This window comes from Drosophila takahashii, chromosome 2L (assembly GCF_030179915.1).
Source record: "Drosophila takahashii strain IR98-3 E-12201 chromosome 2L, DtakHiC1v2, whole genome shotgun sequence".
Classification (NCBI taxonomy): domain Eukaryota; kingdom Metazoa; phylum Arthropoda; class Insecta; order Diptera; family Drosophilidae; genus Drosophila; species Drosophila takahashii.
Window position 1 is genome coordinate 12,994,698 of NC_091678.1, and position 18,109 is coordinate 13,012,806.

Here is an 18,109-nt window from a genome sequence, read left to right on the forward strand (position 1 = left end):
GTGGCCGCAGTTCAATTTTTTATTTTTTGTGAGTACCACTGTTTTAAAACCCTTAATCACCAATCTTAATTTAATTTAAATATTTTGAATCCATTTTTATCGGAATATTTTACCAGCAAAAGAAACCTAATCAATTGGCAAACAATAGATATTTACGACTTGAAGTTACTTTAATTACAGGCTCTCTAGCTGTAACTAAACCCCGAGCAGTCTGGACGGGATTCCCATTTCCATTTACGGGCGACACAGTCATTGCTCTTAACACCTGATCCAAGGATACTGCCACTTAGTCACTTGTTTGTGGAGTCCTCGGACAGAATACGGACAGGAGAAAGGTGTCTGTGGCGACTGAGTAAACAGACCTATCAGTTACACCACGGGGCTTGGGCTTTGGTGTTTTAGGGGGAGGCTCTGTGGGTGTCCTGTGGACAGTGGGATTCTTTCCGCACAATGGTTTGTGTATGTGTAATTTGTATTACCTGGAGGGCCCATTTACCTGTTTATGCGTGTGTGCGCGTGGGTCGTAAGGCATTTCTAATTATGCAAAAGCGAGCAGCTTGGCGATGCGTTAATGGGCCACTAACCCACTCACCCACCCACTCACCCCTTTTAAAGACAACACGTGCCCGAAAACAAGCGGGTTCCTGGAAAAAGGTTTCTCCCTTTTTGGCCAGTAACTAACAAGTTTGCTCTCTGCAATTAATGTCAAGACTTTAAGGGCCCCATTCCGAGCCTCAAGCCATTTGCCCTTAATGACATCCAGATTTGTCATTATGCATATTTAATATTTTATGTTTACTTCCAGGACCCCAACTAATGGCTTATCCTATCCTTATCCTTATAACCCCAACTATTTGAAACTATTAGGAAATAAATACTGTATCTTTAAAGCAAAGAAGCAAGCAGTTTAAATTGTTTTCTAACAAAAATTCAAAATGAATAACCAAAATAAATTTCTCTCACACCAGAAGTCATAATCAAAGGCACTTGTCACTTTGATTAAGGCCACCAAATCCATCTCAAATCTGCTAAAATTTTTTTTCAGCTTTGTCCAAAGCCTGGGATATATTTTATTTAACAGTTCATTGCCCTGCGGCCCGAGGCATGCCAATCAAATGAATGCCAGCCTCTGAAAAATTACTTTTCTCATTTGATTAATAACCTGCCGAACAATGCGTAGCAAGGGTCGACCAAAAGTGCTCATAATAGTCTTGGTCTTGTGGTCCTGGCATATTCAGTTGCGGTTGCCAACGAGTTGGGCGGGTTGGAGGACCGGCCCTTTAATTAGGGAAACACAATTACAAAATTTCCACCAAGGGTCAGCACGGGATTTTACGATCAAATCCAAGCTTAAATTTTAAATTAAGATTCCGAAATCCAGGCAAGACCAGCAGAAAATTGTATCTTAAAGGGGAAGCCAGATGATGATGACGATGATGATAATGATGAGGATAAAGTTGCGGGCAGACCAGCAGTCTTTTGGCTTGGCGTCTTTTTTCCTAGTTCCTTCTCCTGTGGGATTTTCCTTAAGGACACGACACTTTACGTGACTTCCTTAACATAAACAATTTGTTTGGAGGTCTTCTCCGAATTCCGGCTTAATTCCAGGATAAATGGGCGGGGCATTCGTGCCTTTGTTTAGTTTATGGCCCAGTTCACAGGACAAGGACAGCGACAGACTTCCTTCCGGTCCGCTAATGCCGGAGACAAGTGAAGAATTCCGCTTTTCCGGCCTGCGGGGAGTGGGAGGGTGGTGAAAACGAATGCGACCGTTGACAGCTGACGTACAAACGTTTTCCCCATAACAAGCTGATAAACTTTGGACATATTTCCCCGTACTCGGCCACTTTGACTCCGGTTTCTGGCGCATAAAACGCTTAAAGCCCCCGAAATAAACCCACCGAATTAGTACTCCAACTAGTCGGTAACTTAAGTTCCCAGAACTTCTTTGCGCCACTTCCGAGCAGGCAGCTTCCGCATAAAGATAACATGACAACGACTAAGTGTGTGAGTATCTTTTGTGCATCCTTGGGCCGCTCCTAACATTTCCTTTTTGGCTGCAATTGCCAGCACACAGGCGAACGCCATCGCCAGATCCTGTTGGCCATAAATGAAGCAGGCAGAGCGGCGAATTTGGCTAGCTTTCTGCCAGTATCAAGTCTTTTTTACCGGAAAGTAGTTTAAGAATTATAAATTAAATTTTAAAAATCACGCGGGTTTTGAAATCACTAAAAAATTGTGCCTAAAAAAAGGCAACAATATGTTTTGATCTTTTTAAAACTTTAACCTCTTTAAAAAAGCCGGAGAATTTACTAGTATTTTTTAATGCAATATGTTCAATATTTTGATATTATTAAAGTTAGAACTTACCAACCTATATGTTTTGAAATCACAAGTAAATGTGTCTACAAGTAGGCCACATTTTGTTCAATCATTTTAATGTAATAAGATCTTCTATATTTCCATACGTTTAAGTGGTTATATAACTCGTTTAGATATTATTTATGATACAATATTTTAAAATATTCAAGTTAAAACTGAAAATCACAAAATATTCTCAACTAAAACCACCTTTTAACCTCTGACCCGGCCATTTTTCCGTAACCCCTTAGTGGCCAACACTGATGACAGGGCCGGCGGCAAGGACCCTCGCCCCGCCCCCATTTCTTTGGTCCTGCCCTGCAGCCAGTTGGCTCGGTAGTTGTAGTAACGTCATAATCAAAGTGCCTGAACCTTGAACCAGTCGCACAATAAAAGTAAATGTCCCAGGGAACAGGAGCAAGGGGCAGCAAAAGCAAGAGCACAAAAATAAAAACAAAACATGGCTAAACAATGTCCTGGCTAGTCGGGAACAATTGTTTAACTGTGTGATATGCCGCAGCTTGTGTGCTCATAAAAAGAGCATAAACATTTTTATGACTTTTCCCCTTTTCTCCCCAATGTATAACATTAGATGGCGCTCAAATTGTTGCAAATTAGATGTACTTAAAAGCGAGTGGCCTAATGGAATACATTTAATGCGCTTTTTGTTCTACATTTATATTATTTATTTGCCGCTCTTAGAAAAATAAATCTGTTTTTTTTTTGTGGGAGTTCAACAAGTCGAACGTTGAATTTCTACTTTACTGAACTTTTGTTGATGGCAACTTAGCTGGATCGTAAATAAACATTTGGCCTAGATTTCCGAAATTAAATCTTCATAGTTGTAAAGGCCATTTAATGAAGACCAAATATTTTTTTCTCAATGCGTACGTGCCTTTGTATAAATCACATTTTTTCCCTATGTTATTCTTCGTTTTTTTCATCTACTTCGTGGGTAATAAATCATCTTTTTTGCCATTTTCGATTTGTCTTCATATACAAATGGCAAACAAAAGTTTCCCATTCGAAAAAAAACCATAGAGCTAACGAAAAAATGTTTATCCATTGGGTAAACAATGACTAAGAGGAACTGAGTGACTGGACCAAAATTTCGGGGATGAGCTTATTATTGTTGGATTGCCGAAAAAGTTGAACACAAAGCTTTATATAGCATTTGCTATCTTGGCATGTATTTGGCTTAGCCAAATTGAATGAATTCTATGGTACATAACGTAAGGCATTGCTAGCATAATTTCTATAGATCAGAAACACCTCCATACGAGTTGTCAAGTATTGTGACAAAAAAAGCTTGTACATTCGACTAAATAAATTTACTTTATAAAATATTCTGATTCGGCAGAAATATAATTCTTTTTTAATTAATTCATACTTACTCTTATTGAAATCAGATATCATTATCTAAAGTTATAAGCAAATTAATTTCAACCGAAATCGTATTATTTAATTGTTTGTTTATCTACCCAGAACATTCCCTTGCAATACTGTGATATTAAGGGACTGCCAGTGCTTGTCCCTCCCACAAGTCCTGGGAATGTCCTTGGGCGGTGATTATTCCTCATATGCACATATGCATCCTGAGGCCCAATCATCAGGCGCACTTGAGCGACGTGTTATGTTGCGATTTATAATCTTCAAATTACCAGAGCTGTTTGTTCAATATTCAACAGCACCGGCAGGCACACAAGCGAGTGCCTTACACTTGGACAAAATGAGCTATTGAATGGAAAAGATTATTAAAAATTATTTTACACTGAAAAAATTCCGATTAAGATAAAATTGATTTTATACAAATAAAAAGAATCTTTTTTGATCAAAAATTTTTGATAAAGGTATTTTATTTTTTATGTGACTTAAGGTCAAACTCACTAAAACTAATGTCAGATTTTTTGTTATGTCATTTTCGATATTATGGAGTTATTGTTTTTCTGTAATTTCAATCTGGTTTTTTCAAGTGCATAGGCGAATGCTTAATATGCATGAAGCTGTCTGTTTCGGGGATATTTAAAGACCATCAAAATGAAGCTGAGGATGGCGGCGTCGAATGGCGGGACGTGGGAACTTAAAATGCCGGGAACGTAAGTAAAGTCGGGCATATCTATATCTCATGACCGCCAACCACTCAAAGTTGCGAGAGCACGGAGCCAAGTGAGCAAAATGGGCAAAAAAAGGGTGGCGCATAAAGACAAATTGCATAAAGGATAAGGGCAAGGATGGGAATGGATGAGGAAGTGGAAATGGAGGGTTGGGCCCAAGGAGCAAAACTGCAGCAGCAAAAGGACGCCTGTCTCTCTATGCCACTATGATTGGCACTGGCTGTGTGTGCGTGCGACTGTGTTGGTGTCTGGGTGCGCGAATTCGAGTAACGAGTATCTGTGTGAATGGCCGGGCCAAGAGGGAAAATCGCTGAAAACGTAAAACCAACGAGCGCCAAGATTTAGCGGCCACCCATTGTACAACTGGGGTGTCGCCAGTAAGCCAGGCTCGAGCTGCCACTTTCCAGTGCTGGCAGCAGAGAATCGGTCTGAATAATGTATGCAAAATAATCATTACTCTTAAATAGGAAAGTCAAATTAAAAGAAAATACAAAGAAGGATGCCATAAGGGATGCCTTGAGGTGAAAATATTTCATTGTAGTTTGATATTTTTAAAGTTTAAGAAAAGTTAAATCATAATTGTTGAAGTTTTTCATAGCGATTTATAAATAATATTTTTTAAGCATAAATTTTTGTTTATGCAAAATAAATATAAAGTATTGTTCTACCGTAACATTTTAATTTGTTAATTACATTTATTTGCTTTTAAGAAAATTGTAATATTTCCCTATAAAAAATTTGTTTTCTTAAATTGAAAAATTAAGATCTTTTTACTGTCCCCTTCGGCTAAAAATCAGCCAAGTTGGCAGCACTCTAGCTATTGTTGCAGACATCCATTGCGAAATCCGCAGCGTAATTGACATTTGATTAACGCATAGCTCGGCCCTCAGTTTCCAGCCCCCAGTTCCCCAGGATGTCTCCAGATAAAGACAAAAGCGCAAAGAGCAACGTTAATCACATCGGCAACCCGAAACCGACTCAGATAAATTGAAAGCCAAACGGAACGGCAAGTCCCTTGGTGCGTTGGATATTTCACTTACGATTTCTTATATCACCCTTATATCAGCCATCGCCCTTGTCCTGACCAAAGTCACAATTTTAATGAGTTTAATGGCCCTGCGGCGTAATGATATGAAGCGCACTAAATGACATTTTAATGGCCGCAAATGTTTTTTAATTACATCAATGTCGGGGTGAGACGTTTTATTGCATTACATTCAATATAAATTTGTACAGCCAGATAATGAGATTTATTTTAAAGCACTTTGTAACGTGTTGGTCAAAGGAGGTTCTCGAAAAGTTTAAGTAAAGTTTAGTATTGCAATTTTAAATATTTAATAAATCAATAATGCAATATTTTTCCTATTTTACTTTTTATAATGTAACATTTTTTGCATAAAATTATATAATTTATATTCATCCTAAAACATTCCATTCCCCTCTTTTTTTTTCATCTCATAGTTCAAATACGCTTCTTTTCCATTTTTCTTTTTGGAAAAACTTGTCGTTGTTGGCGCTTGCATATGGAAACATTTGCACTTTAACTGTGTTGATCTTGTGGTGAAACATGCAGCAAAAAAGTGTAGAAAAAAATGTGTAACTATTATTTATAGTTCAACAAAATGTCTGAGGGTGTGGCAGCCCGTTTTCTTTTTTTTTTGCCATTTTGCTTATCTGCCGCCCAGCGCAGTTCGTCGGCTGTGTGGGTGTAATAACAAACAACAAGGGCAGGAAGCGGTTTTTTCGGTGATGTCTGCGACTTCCATTGGGTCAGCCATTCAGCCAAAAAATGGGAGCAATTTTTCAAAAGCGGAAACGCTTGTTTACTTGCCTCGACCAGAAAACGAACCGGAAGAGCCAACGTCCACCCCGTTCACCCACTCGATGGCGAAAGCTATAGTCATTGCATCTGCCGGATCTGCCCAGACTGTCCCTGTATCTGAACCCGAGTTCGAATCGGAGTCCGCAAATGTATCTGCTGCGATGCCAATGCCAAAATTCAATGTGGTTTTCCCCGAAATGCGGTAACTCGCCTTCTTCTCTGCGTCATCCTTGTCGTTTTTGCGTCCTGGCCGCATTAAAGGTCGATATTTAATTAAAAGTTGCAATTAGTAAATGGCGTTTTTTTGTTCCCCCTCTCACAGCTGACAAAAACTTTTGATATATTGTTTTGTATGGTCGGTGCGTTGTAAATCAGGCGACAGCCATTAAAGCACAAACAATCTTTTGGTCTCACTACGTAAATACTTAATAAAGGTTGGCGATTTTAATGTGTAAGCCACAGGAGTTAATTATGAAGGAGATAATTGAATTTTAATAACACAATCCCTGGAGTTTTTATGATTAAACAAGAGAGAACGCTATAGTCGGGTTGTTGTCCCGACTATCTAATACCCGTCACTCAGCTAAAGGGGGTGCGAACGCTGTGTCGGGTTGGTGTCCCGACTAATAATCGTAACTCAGCTAAAGGGAGTGCGAGGGAGATAGATATATAATTTTTGATTGCGTATAACTTTTTAATGAATGGTCCGATTTGAAAAATGTCTTCTACATTTCGATAGGTATAAATATACACAACAAAATTGCATTTATACTTCTCGGAAATCTTTAAAGATGTGGGCGCAGGACCCATTTTAAAATCGTTAGTGGGCGATTGTGGGCGTTAGAGGGGGCGTGGCGCTCGGCTAAAATAAACTTGCGCTGCGTAGGAAGCCAAAGAATATGTGTGGGAAATCTCAACCTTCTAGCTTTTGTAGTTTCTGAGATCTCAGCGTTCATACAGACGGACAGACGGACAGACGGACAGACGGACAGACGGACAGACAGACAGACAGACAGACAGACAGACAGACGGACAGACGGACATGGCTAGATCGACTCGGCTAGTGACCCTGATCAAGAATATATATACTTTATGGGGTCGGAAACGCTTCCTTCTAGCTGTTACATACTTTTGCACGAATCTAGTATACCCTTTTACTCTACGAGTAACGGGTATAAAAATGTCATTCCTAAAATATTATACCAGCATGTATGGCTTTCATAAAAAAATGGAACAGCTGGCAATCACTTTTTTATATTTTCTAACATTGACCGCAAAATACACACACATCACTTCCGCCTGTCCACATTCTCTCGCATATTAATAAATAAAGTATTTTGCTTTTGTTTTATAAAATTCCGGCTTGCGGTGGAGATTGAATAATCGATCGGCTTAAATCGAAATCGACCAAAACTGTTTATTTGCACTCTAAAAATTGTTTTAAAATTTTATAGATTTGTTTACTGTACGCTACATAATTGATTCAATGTTATTTCAGCGTCACATTTAAATGGCACTGCAAAGAGAATTAAATGTCACAACTCCAATGCATTTGTGGTAAATTTGCTCTTCCGATTTTAATTAAAACCCAGTGCACATCCTTTGGAATAAATCTGAAGCCGCATCGCGTACCGAAATGTTAATTAGTATTTTGCACATGCTGTGTCGGCAGGATGCTTTCAATTCACTCAATCCAAGTGATTAATATAAGAAAGATGTATGGGATAAGCAGGATGCGTGGCTTTTGATTATTTGATTTAATCACTGAACCAACTGTTAGTCGAGATGAAATACTAATGGAATGCTGCAAGAATAAGAAAATATTCACAAAAAAATTAAAATATTATTCTCTCTTTAAAATTTTTTCTAATGCAAATAAATATCCCTAAAATCAAGAGATCCAATTGAAGTACAAGCAATGCGAAAGCAAAGAGTTTCAATACTCAAAGCTGACTATTATGTGTCCGTAATTTCCGTGACTTGTTAACTCAACGAAGACAATGCAACGTTACCAGCTTGTCAAATAACCATTTACATACAGGCGAACACACATTTTCAAATGCCATATGCAACGTGCACAAACTTTTGACATACCCGAAAAATATGCAATAGAAAACGGAAGCTAGCAAGGCGAAGAGATATGAAAGGAAAGTAGAAAAGCAGAAAATACCCGAGCAGTTTCAAGGAAATGGTTGCTCTCACTGAATATCTACTATATAGTATTTGTGTTGCGACAGACAGATTGATTGTTCATATTTGTTGCCAGACAACAGACAATTTTGTTTCCACTCAACTGAAGGCAGCAGAAGGAAATGCAGATTATTATTATCTATCGTAAGTAGGGAAAACATTTCTCATATTTCTCTTGCCAAGCCAAGAATTATACCGAAAAACGCAGTTCGACTAATGAGGGATGACTTTAAAAACTCGGAAAAGGCAAATCTCTCATTTAGTGACTCTTATTTCTGGGTTTTCCTGCTGAATTCCGTTGCAGAAGAGTTGAAAAGTTATCCCAACCCGTTGCCGTGACATTAATCTGAAAGGATAACCTGAATCGAGTCGAGGCACAAAGCCCAAAGCAAAGTGCTTGACTTTCACTTTTCCACCCGCACAAAAAAAAAGAAACACAATTTTGTCAAAGGGTTCATTTTGCACTCGAAAACTTTTGATTTCAGCCTCGTCACAGTTGAAAAAGATTTCGAGTGTGACGATGCGATCGGCATTGATTAAATTAAAAGAACAAAAAAAGGTCAGAAGGCACACTCTATAAATGGTTTGCAGGATACTTTCTGGACCAGACTTTGCCACAAGGTGGTAATCAATTTGTCATAAGACGTCAGGTCTTGACTTTGGGCACGTGCACTAGTCAAATTTACCCTGGAAACGGTTTCAATAGCCGGGCATAAAAATAAAATTGAATTTTTATTTATCTTGGACCCCAGAAGTGGGCGCCCCGTCAAGGTAAGCGCTTATAAAATATTTAGTGACAAGCTCAGCACAAACACAAAAGTTGCCATAGGCCCCATAAACATGGTGTATTTAGTATACACAATCTATATGTGGGCAAACAAGGGATGGCGAGTGTGTCAACACAATCAGCATAATAACTGAGGGTCCAACACCCACTGCCCTCTGCCCTCCGAGGGCTGCAATAAAAGTGGATTAAATGTAAACATGTGTGAGATTGCCTCGGAACCCGGAACAGAACCCGCATTTCCTTAAGCCCCAAAGAGCACCCTCATATCCTCACATCCTCAGACGAATTGATCCCAATGCCATCGGCATTACCCGTGGCCAAGTCAATGCCTAATGACTTTGGTCACATGCCGAATTAGGCAGGACAAATGACGTCCTAGCAATCTCGGGTTACCGGTTTAAGTGCGCATTTGTCCCCCGAATGGGTCAACCTTTTGCCCAACTTATTGTGCCCATAAACAGGGGGCCTGGGAAATGGCCTGGGATATCTTTGTGTGTTGCCAGCAAATTAAATGTACTTAAAATAAATTATTTAAATCTTAATCTTGCCAAAAGGGCCAAAGTTTGAGAAAGGCGTGCGAGTATAAGAAACTCTGCCATTTTAATGCCCTTATAAGAAAGAAGAAGGCATGTGCAATAAGATACTAAAGTTAACGCCATAGTTACCAAATAATTAAACTAAAAGCATAATAAAAAAGATTAACCAAAAATTAGGCCACAAATTTGTAAAAACAATTCACAAAATTTTGGAAATAATTCGAAAATAACCCAAAATATTTTTGTGCTTCAAAATTTCAACGAAAAGATCTACTTTATTTTAATATGGTGCTAAGCAATTACCAAGGGCGTGACCAATCGATAAGAAAACCTCTAATAAGTTTCCCCTGCGTGAGCAAAAATATTTATTGGCCATTATTTAGGGTTCAAACCCACCGACCAGCTTCCCTTTCAATGATTCGATTTTTCCGATAACGTGTCAGCCTGCCCCAAGGTGAATTCGCCTTAATTTAATTAACACGCCCTTTGTTTTTTTCCATTGACTCCTTTCCGCAAAGAAATGAACAGCCAAAAACACAAAGGCAAACCAAACAAAAGCTTCTGCAGAAAGGAAACCCGAATACTCTTGGGGTTTCCCCCATGGCTGAGGAAAATATAGCGGGGAAGTCGAGACAATAAAACGCTTTTTTATGGCTCTTTTAAATGCTTCGCTCGAAGACATTAAAAAGTCTTCAAAGTTGGTGCAAAAGTTTTCCCTCATTGTGTTCCATTGTTTTTCCGGTGGCGGCGCTGGCGAAAAGAAGTCGCCAGTTTGACTTGAACTCGTCATGAATAATGGTAATTATGAAATTGGACCTAGAACTCCGCAATAATCCTTCGAGAGCGAGTTCGAGTGCACTGAACTCGACTTGTGTATTTTGGCTCAGAGCAAACCAAATGGGCAAAATCAGTTTACCCACTGAATGGCTCACACCGAAAATTCCCAAGTTCTCAAGCTCATCATTGGCGCCATTTTGTGGCGATCCCTGGTCCTTTTGGTCCTCTTGGTCCTTTGGCATTCGGCTGACAGCCACCAGAGCCCCCGGAGAAATTGCAAGAAAAGTTTTCCGCCTTCCTCGGCCTTCCACTCACTTATTCATATATACATTTTAAGAATGTACAAAGGCCAGCTACTGTCTGCCTGTTTTATTCTTCGGGCGCGAAATGCATGTCAGAGCTGTCAGCGGAAAACTCGGGGGTGGTGGAGTGGGGGGTGGCGGAAAAAGTCGAGTGTTTTCTCGGGGCCAAAGTGCGAATTTAAGTTTTTAACGTTGAGTAAAATACGGACATGGCTAGCAGAAATTAAATTTTCATTTGCTATAATTGTTTCCGGCCAAGAAGTTTGTGCTTTTGCCTCCAGGCGTGCAAAGAAAATAATTCAACTAAATGCCGAAATATTTCATTCAACTTTAAGCAGCTTTCGTTTTAAATTGGCAAAAAGCCTTAAATTAAATTATATTTTGCGCAATTTCAGGATTTATTAAATAAAATAATTATAAATTATAATTTAAATGCTTTTTTAAGCATTTCAGGTTTTTGGACAGATTTGGTTTTAGCCTGAAGACCGAAAAAAATATACAAAACAGCGAGAAATGGAGTTTTTGGTAACATTTAATGTTCAGCGAGAAACATGAACCACAATCATATTTTCATAAATTTGTTATGCCACATGTTTAAATAAATATAAGCCCGAATAAAATTTTAATGGCTCAATTAGAATTATTTATTGAATAACTAACCATTTGTAGCACACAATTGAAACATATCAACATTCCTGGCAAACATTTTAATTATTCAGAAATATATAAAGAGAGTTTGCATAATCTAGTTTGAGATCATTAAAATTCGCAAAACTGAAGTTTTTCTTCAAAAAACTCCACAGATATAAGACGCACTTGTTTGACAATTTTCTGACAACCAAATAAGCTCTTCAAGAACAATTCACAAGAGTCGCAGAACAAAATGATATTTTATCAAAATAATTTTTGTTTCTTTGCTAGCAAAATCCCCGAGGTTGCAGTTGAGAGTCAGCAATTGTTTTGCAATTTCACTTTTGCTTGGCTCTCAACTTTGGGATTTAGTTGATGGGGTTTTATTTCATTTTTTCACTCTAGCAAATCTTTAAGCCCGAAGGTTTCCCATAAACTTTCAGCTTGATTGCAAAAAAAGAAAGAAAAAAGGATAATAAATAATTACACTCTTCAATTTGCATGGCAATGTTACCAAGTTCCTGACCGAAAACTGCCAAATAAATATTACCATAGCTAAGCAAATTTCCAGGACTCGGAGACAACTTTCTACAGCGACTTAGCAAATTGTCCATGTACTTTTTGCTAACCGCATAAAATGTATGCAAAAGTAATTTACAAGACAATTTTGCTGTCGGAAACTTTCGACTTCTCGAAATGGAATAAACTAAAGACTTAATTGCACATTAATATCAAACGAAAGTGGTGGAAAATATATGTGTGCCAACTATGGGTCTTAATTAAACAGCGAAATTGTGACCACAACATCCACATTGATTTACTTAACTTTGGAGTACTTGGGAGTGCGAACACTAAACAAATCTAATCCCAGTCGATGACGAGGGTAGCGACAATAATTCGACACAGTTTTAATTAAAAGCGAATGAACGCGGAGTTCCTGCTGGGCTAAAAATGCCTGTCATCCTTTGGCTCTGGAATTCGGATATTCGAGTGGGCTGGGAATTCGCCTCCACCCACAAAACAGGCCGTTAGTCTAGCACGACGTATAGTATTTTCGAGGAAAACGCAAATGCAATTTTGTGGCCAACACAACGTGCATTGGTCCATTGCCATGGCTGATCCCCTAGTCGTTGATGTTTGTTTATAGGCAACGCCGTTCATTAGTGGCCAACTTGATGCCGGGATGACGGGAGAGCCTGTCTGTATGCCAGTATTATGTCATTTGTAGCCCACGGCATGTCAGCGCCGAAATGTATAGTAATTCAATGAAGACCGTCTGGCAACTCAAAGAACAGTATTCGCCTGTTCCGGTTGCGATGCCAACTAGTTTGCGGTGAATCGTACATTTTATAAACCAAAAAATAATTGGCTATCTTCTCTATACTTATATATGAAAAAATAACAAAACAAACAGATTTTTTCCATAAAAAACGTGTTGCAAGAATTTGTCTAAAAATTAATTTTTTAAATCTTTAATCAAAATTTCTTCTAATAAGGGAAAAAATATTTTTTTTTCAAGTGAATGGCTAATTGATTTTGATCATTTTCTTTTAAATATTTAAAGTCGATCGGATGTTTCAAGTTTTATGCTTATGATTGCAATACTTTAGTTATTAATAAATCCAATTTAACTATCGATTTTTCCCAGTGAGTTCGCATTATGGGCATGACACGTATCTTTCCAGCCACACAATTTAAGTGATATCAATGGTTTTGTATCCATGGGAAGCTGAAAAAAGATTCTCATAACTGTCATCGTATTGTTTTGGCTTCAATGAGCCGTAGACTTCTCGTCCGCTGAACTGCACACAAATATCCGTCGCCGCTTCGGTTTTCCATTTCTACACAGAAAAAAATATGACAAAATATCAAATTGATATTTGTTGGTTAATTTGATCTTTTTTAAGGATCAAGTTTCGTCATATCATTCTAACATGAAGAAATATTATTTTGATCTTATTTCATATTAATTTTTGAAAAAAAAATACTGAATTCGGTATTTAAAACAAGTATATTTACAATTTATATGAAATCGTATGACTTTGATATGAAAAAATATCAAATGTCGTTTCGAATTTAGTTCGAAAGGGAGAAATAGTGTTCCACAGTTTACAACACTGTACCAATGTGAGATTGTGCAGCACTGCAAAAACAGCTGGCCCAACTTTGAGACCAAAAATATTCAAGAACAAGGTGTTTTTATTGTCAAATGAAATCAATTTATTTTTTTATTGAGTGCTAAGTCGAAACATTACAAAGTTGTGGTGATTTTAACTTTGCCGTCGAGTTAGCACACAATTTAAAGACATTTCGGTTCTGAATGTGCGTGTGTGTGTGTGCCGGCCGCAGTTTTACGTTGTGTGTGTCACAGGCAAAACTAAAATAATAAAATATTGAAGATTTTGCTGGCCCACCTATACATATGTACACCGACTCAAAAAAATGTGAAATGATTAGAATTAAATTGTTTTAATATAAAATAAAAATTTTGTTTTACTGGGGGGTACACGAAATAATATCATTTTGATGAACAAAATTGATATAAAAAATATCATTTTGATGACAAAAATTGATATAAAAAATATCATTTTGATGACCAAAAAGTTCAAATGTTATTTTAAACACTAATCTTTCTTAGGATTGAATTGATATTTAAAAATATCAACTTGATATTCTCGAAAATATCAACTTGATATGTTCGAAATATCAATTTTGCATTAATTAATATCGGCCCAAATTTGATATGAAATAATGTTAACTTGAGTGCAATTTCATATCAATTTTTTTTTCTGTGTATACAAAAACTTTGACAAACTGTCCTGCTGCCCGCATTCATCCGGTTTGTCTATTCTTTCCAATCATTTATCTATATCTGCGATATTTTTCCTCGATGCAGGCCATTTAGGGTAAAGAAAAATGGTATTCAAGCTCCGTTTCCCTTTTTTTTTAATTCTTGTTAAAGAAAGCTATGTACCCATTTGTAGTTTTTACAACAGGTTTAATAATATTAAAGTGAAATATAAAAATCTCTGGTTTTCGATTTTATTACCAGCCTTTTTTAAAAGAAGATTGCATCAATGGATTTCCCTTTAACAAAACTAACAACTGGCTCTCCTCCCTCCACTATTTCAGCATGCAGCTTAATTGATTCCGATTGTTGCTTTTCCCGTGGATCGCATCGCAAACTCTCATTTCCATGCAACGTGCATTTTTTTCCATTTGCCAACGTCCAGGGGACAAAAACTCATAACTGTCATTGTTATTGGTTCGACGAGGTCGCATTGTGTGCCAATACTTTGGATCAAATGAGGCGTAGGCCTCGTTCTCGTCCTCGTCCCGCCTGATGAAATCCACACAAATATATCCCGTGAAAAGGCAAAAAAGTGGACAAAAAGCGTAAAACTTTTGCCTCTGGCGGTGTCTATCTGCCGTTTTGTGGGAAAGCCCATTTATCAGTCTCTGTGAAGTCGTTGAATGAAACTGTTTTGCTGCTGAATGCAATTTAGCGTGAAATAATAGTTTTTCTCTCACTTTTTCTATGCAACCAAACTTTATGGCGGAAAGGGGGTGAGTTCTAATATTTATGGGCGCATAATTGCTGCTCTAAATGACTCCTCAACCTGGGGTAACTATTTTGCAACTCACTAAAAATTTTTCCTAGGTTCTACAAAAAGATATAAGCAAATTATCAAGTCTGGATATCGTATCTTAATAATTTATATATTTTTTAGCATAGAGTAATGAGTTGTGTATTGTAATAGGAACTTTTTATTTATTTTTCTCTTTAAAAACTCTCCTCAATAAATACCTCCCCATACTTATGACCGGATAATTGAGGCTAAAAATGACTTATCAAGCCGGAAAATCCCTCCTAGTCCAAGGCTAAGCCATCGGCTCACGGAATCCATCACAATGAAATCAGCCTAAGTAAAGGAAAGTGTTTTTCGCCGCCGCCGAGAAGAAAAAAGTATCGCAACAAAAAGACCAAGGGCACACACACACAAAAACACTCACCGAAATTGGCCTGACTAATAACATTATTGAGTAGAAATGGCCAAAAAAAAAAAAAAAAAAAAAAGAATCAATTGTATTGCCTACTGCGGACCAAAAAGAGAAACCATTCAAAGCTAAACTTTGCGGCTTAGCAACGTTATTCGTTTCATTTTCTTATCGTTTGGCTTTAATACGATTTTAATTAGAAATGAAAACTTTGTTTGCCCAGCATTCGGGCACCGAAATCAGTGCTTAATTGGAAGCACTTTTAACGCTTGACTTGCCGACAAACAGAAGGCGGTTCAGATTCAGGTCCACAAAGGTGGCCCTGCCCCCGCCCCCCGGTGAACTTTGCCCCCTGGCCCCTTTGATTTTCCCACTGAAGGAGCATCTGTCAAATTAAAGTGCATTTAAATAGCCCAAAGGCTGGCCAGAAGGGCTTTTGGTCAAGTCCCTGGTTTCCCGTTCTCCTGGTTCCCTGTCAATGCCAATGATGATGATGAGGGTTTAACCCTTTTATCGACGTGAAATTATAGGGCCCACTCTGGCCTGGCCAGGCAAAAAATGGGAATAAATTGCTGTAAATATCAAACAGCGACAGCAAACACATGTAATTTATTTATATATATTTTACAGCCACCCTGAATTTTTATTTACATTTTTTACAAATTTTAAAATGGCCAGCAGTGCAATTTCATTTTCATCGTTGCCTCTTTATGATTGCCAGACGCCAGCGACATGTGCGGTTTATGAATGTCATCCAGCGATCTTCCCTGCCCAGACAGATATATACTATATATATAGATTCATGTAAATGCCACAGAAAACAAACACGAACAGAAACGACAGTTTTATGCAATTTTTCGCTTGAATCTCCGATTTTTCGCCACCTTTTTTACCCTGCATGCGTTTGAAGTTTAATTTTTAACTTTTTCCCAGAAGATAAGATAAATCCTGTTGATGTTTTCCCCCCGTGGGCCGGAACTTTAAATCAATATTTGCTGTGTAAATGGATGAATTTGTTAATTAACTCGCGTCGATATATTACATATTCGTGTAGGATTCACCTGTTTGTCTTCCGCCGCATTGTTCCGGCTGTCAATGAGAAAGGCAGCTTATCGGATGCATTATGCAAATTACCCGACAGACTTGCGCTATTATTATGCCGTGCATAAACTACTTGAGCTGGAGGAAAATCGCTTTGATACCTTATGACAGCTGGCCAGGCCAATAATGACGGGTTATCGTCGTGCTTTGGGCCCTTGGGCCACACTAATTAGCCATCTAATTAAGCCAGTCAAACGCTCTCCATCCACCGCAGTTCAAATGCCAGCCACGCAGTCTGTAAATCAATATTCCTCGCAAATGGCACTTAAATGACTTCAAATCATTTCGTTCGCTTAGCCACATTTACTGCTCAATTTAACTGCTCGAATGTTTCATAAAAAATCTGTCACTTAAGGGGAGGAGTCCTTATGATTGATGTGATACGATGTGTCCTGTGACTGCGAATTATCTCCGCTTGATTGGTTGACCTTTTTGGACATTCCATTTGCAATCACAAAGAAGGGAAGTCAAATTTAATGGGCCTGTTTAAAGTGTTCCACTTTCACTTTACAATAATGACCACACAAAAAGTCAAATCGATATGCGCATGTAAAATTTCTGGTATAGCATACCAATGAAGTCCCCGCATATCAAGTCAAAATCGATCATCGTTTTATATTAAGTTTCCTTTAAGTGTACAATTACGCGATGGTCACTCAATTATAAATCCATTCATACGCAATAGTGTCAATGCAATTTAAAGCTTTCCACTGGCTTCTGCATAAATTATTTCATTAATCAATGGCCATAAATAATGTTGTATTTAATGCAAGTCTGACAGGTTGTTAAATAAGAAAATAAATACTCATTAAACAGGTTATGATATATACATATATATTTTTGTAGATATATCGATAAAGTATCATATTATTCTTTTTCTATCATTTTTAAAATAGTTTTACATAATTTTAATGTACCTCCATTACGTGATTGCTCTTTAGTATCTAAGTCGGCGGGGCTTTCCAGACTGAATAATAAATTAAATGAAATGAAATTACAATCAATGATCCTTTATTACGTTCGCCGGACACTTTTCACACCTGTTCGGCGGCAGTTTGCAATTGCAAATTGCCAGTTCGTATAAATTATTTATAAAATTAACGCCGCCTATTTAAAATGCAATTTAATTCCTCGCAAGGACAATGACAGAGCCCGCACACGCACTTCCCCCCTGACACTCACACACACACATTTTGAACACAAAGGTGGCGCAAAAAGGATAAAAGGGACTCAAAGAACAGGACCAAATTATACGGCAGCCCAGGTCCAGGAACTGGGAAAATGGGAAACTACGGAACCCGGGAAGCCCGTGGAACATTGCAACGAGAGTCGCATTGCAATTGAATTAATTAATTTTTAAATGCTTCCCTCGGTTTGCACACTTTTGCCTGTCTCTTACATGCAAATTTATTGGTTTTTTGCCCGACTGGATGTGCCGCACAAATTGAATAAAAATACAAAATAAAGGAAATAAGGATAAGGACAAGAAA

The 18,109-nt window shown here is 38.0% G+C and overlaps 1 long non-coding RNA gene across 1 annotated transcript; it reads right to left on the minus strand.

The window, feature by feature from the left end:
* Window positions 1–16,149: 16,149 nt before the first annotated feature.
* Window positions 16,150–16,976, minus strand: LOC138911881 (uncharacterized). The gene is made up of 3 exons (XR_011417516.1): window positions 16,580–16,976; window positions 16,351–16,513; window positions 16,150–16,285 (listed from the first exon to the last, which is right to left on the minus strand). It is a non-coding gene; the product is annotated as an uncharacterized lncRNA (long non-coding RNA).
* Between the last annotated feature and the right edge of the window lie 1,133 nt (window positions 16,977–18,109).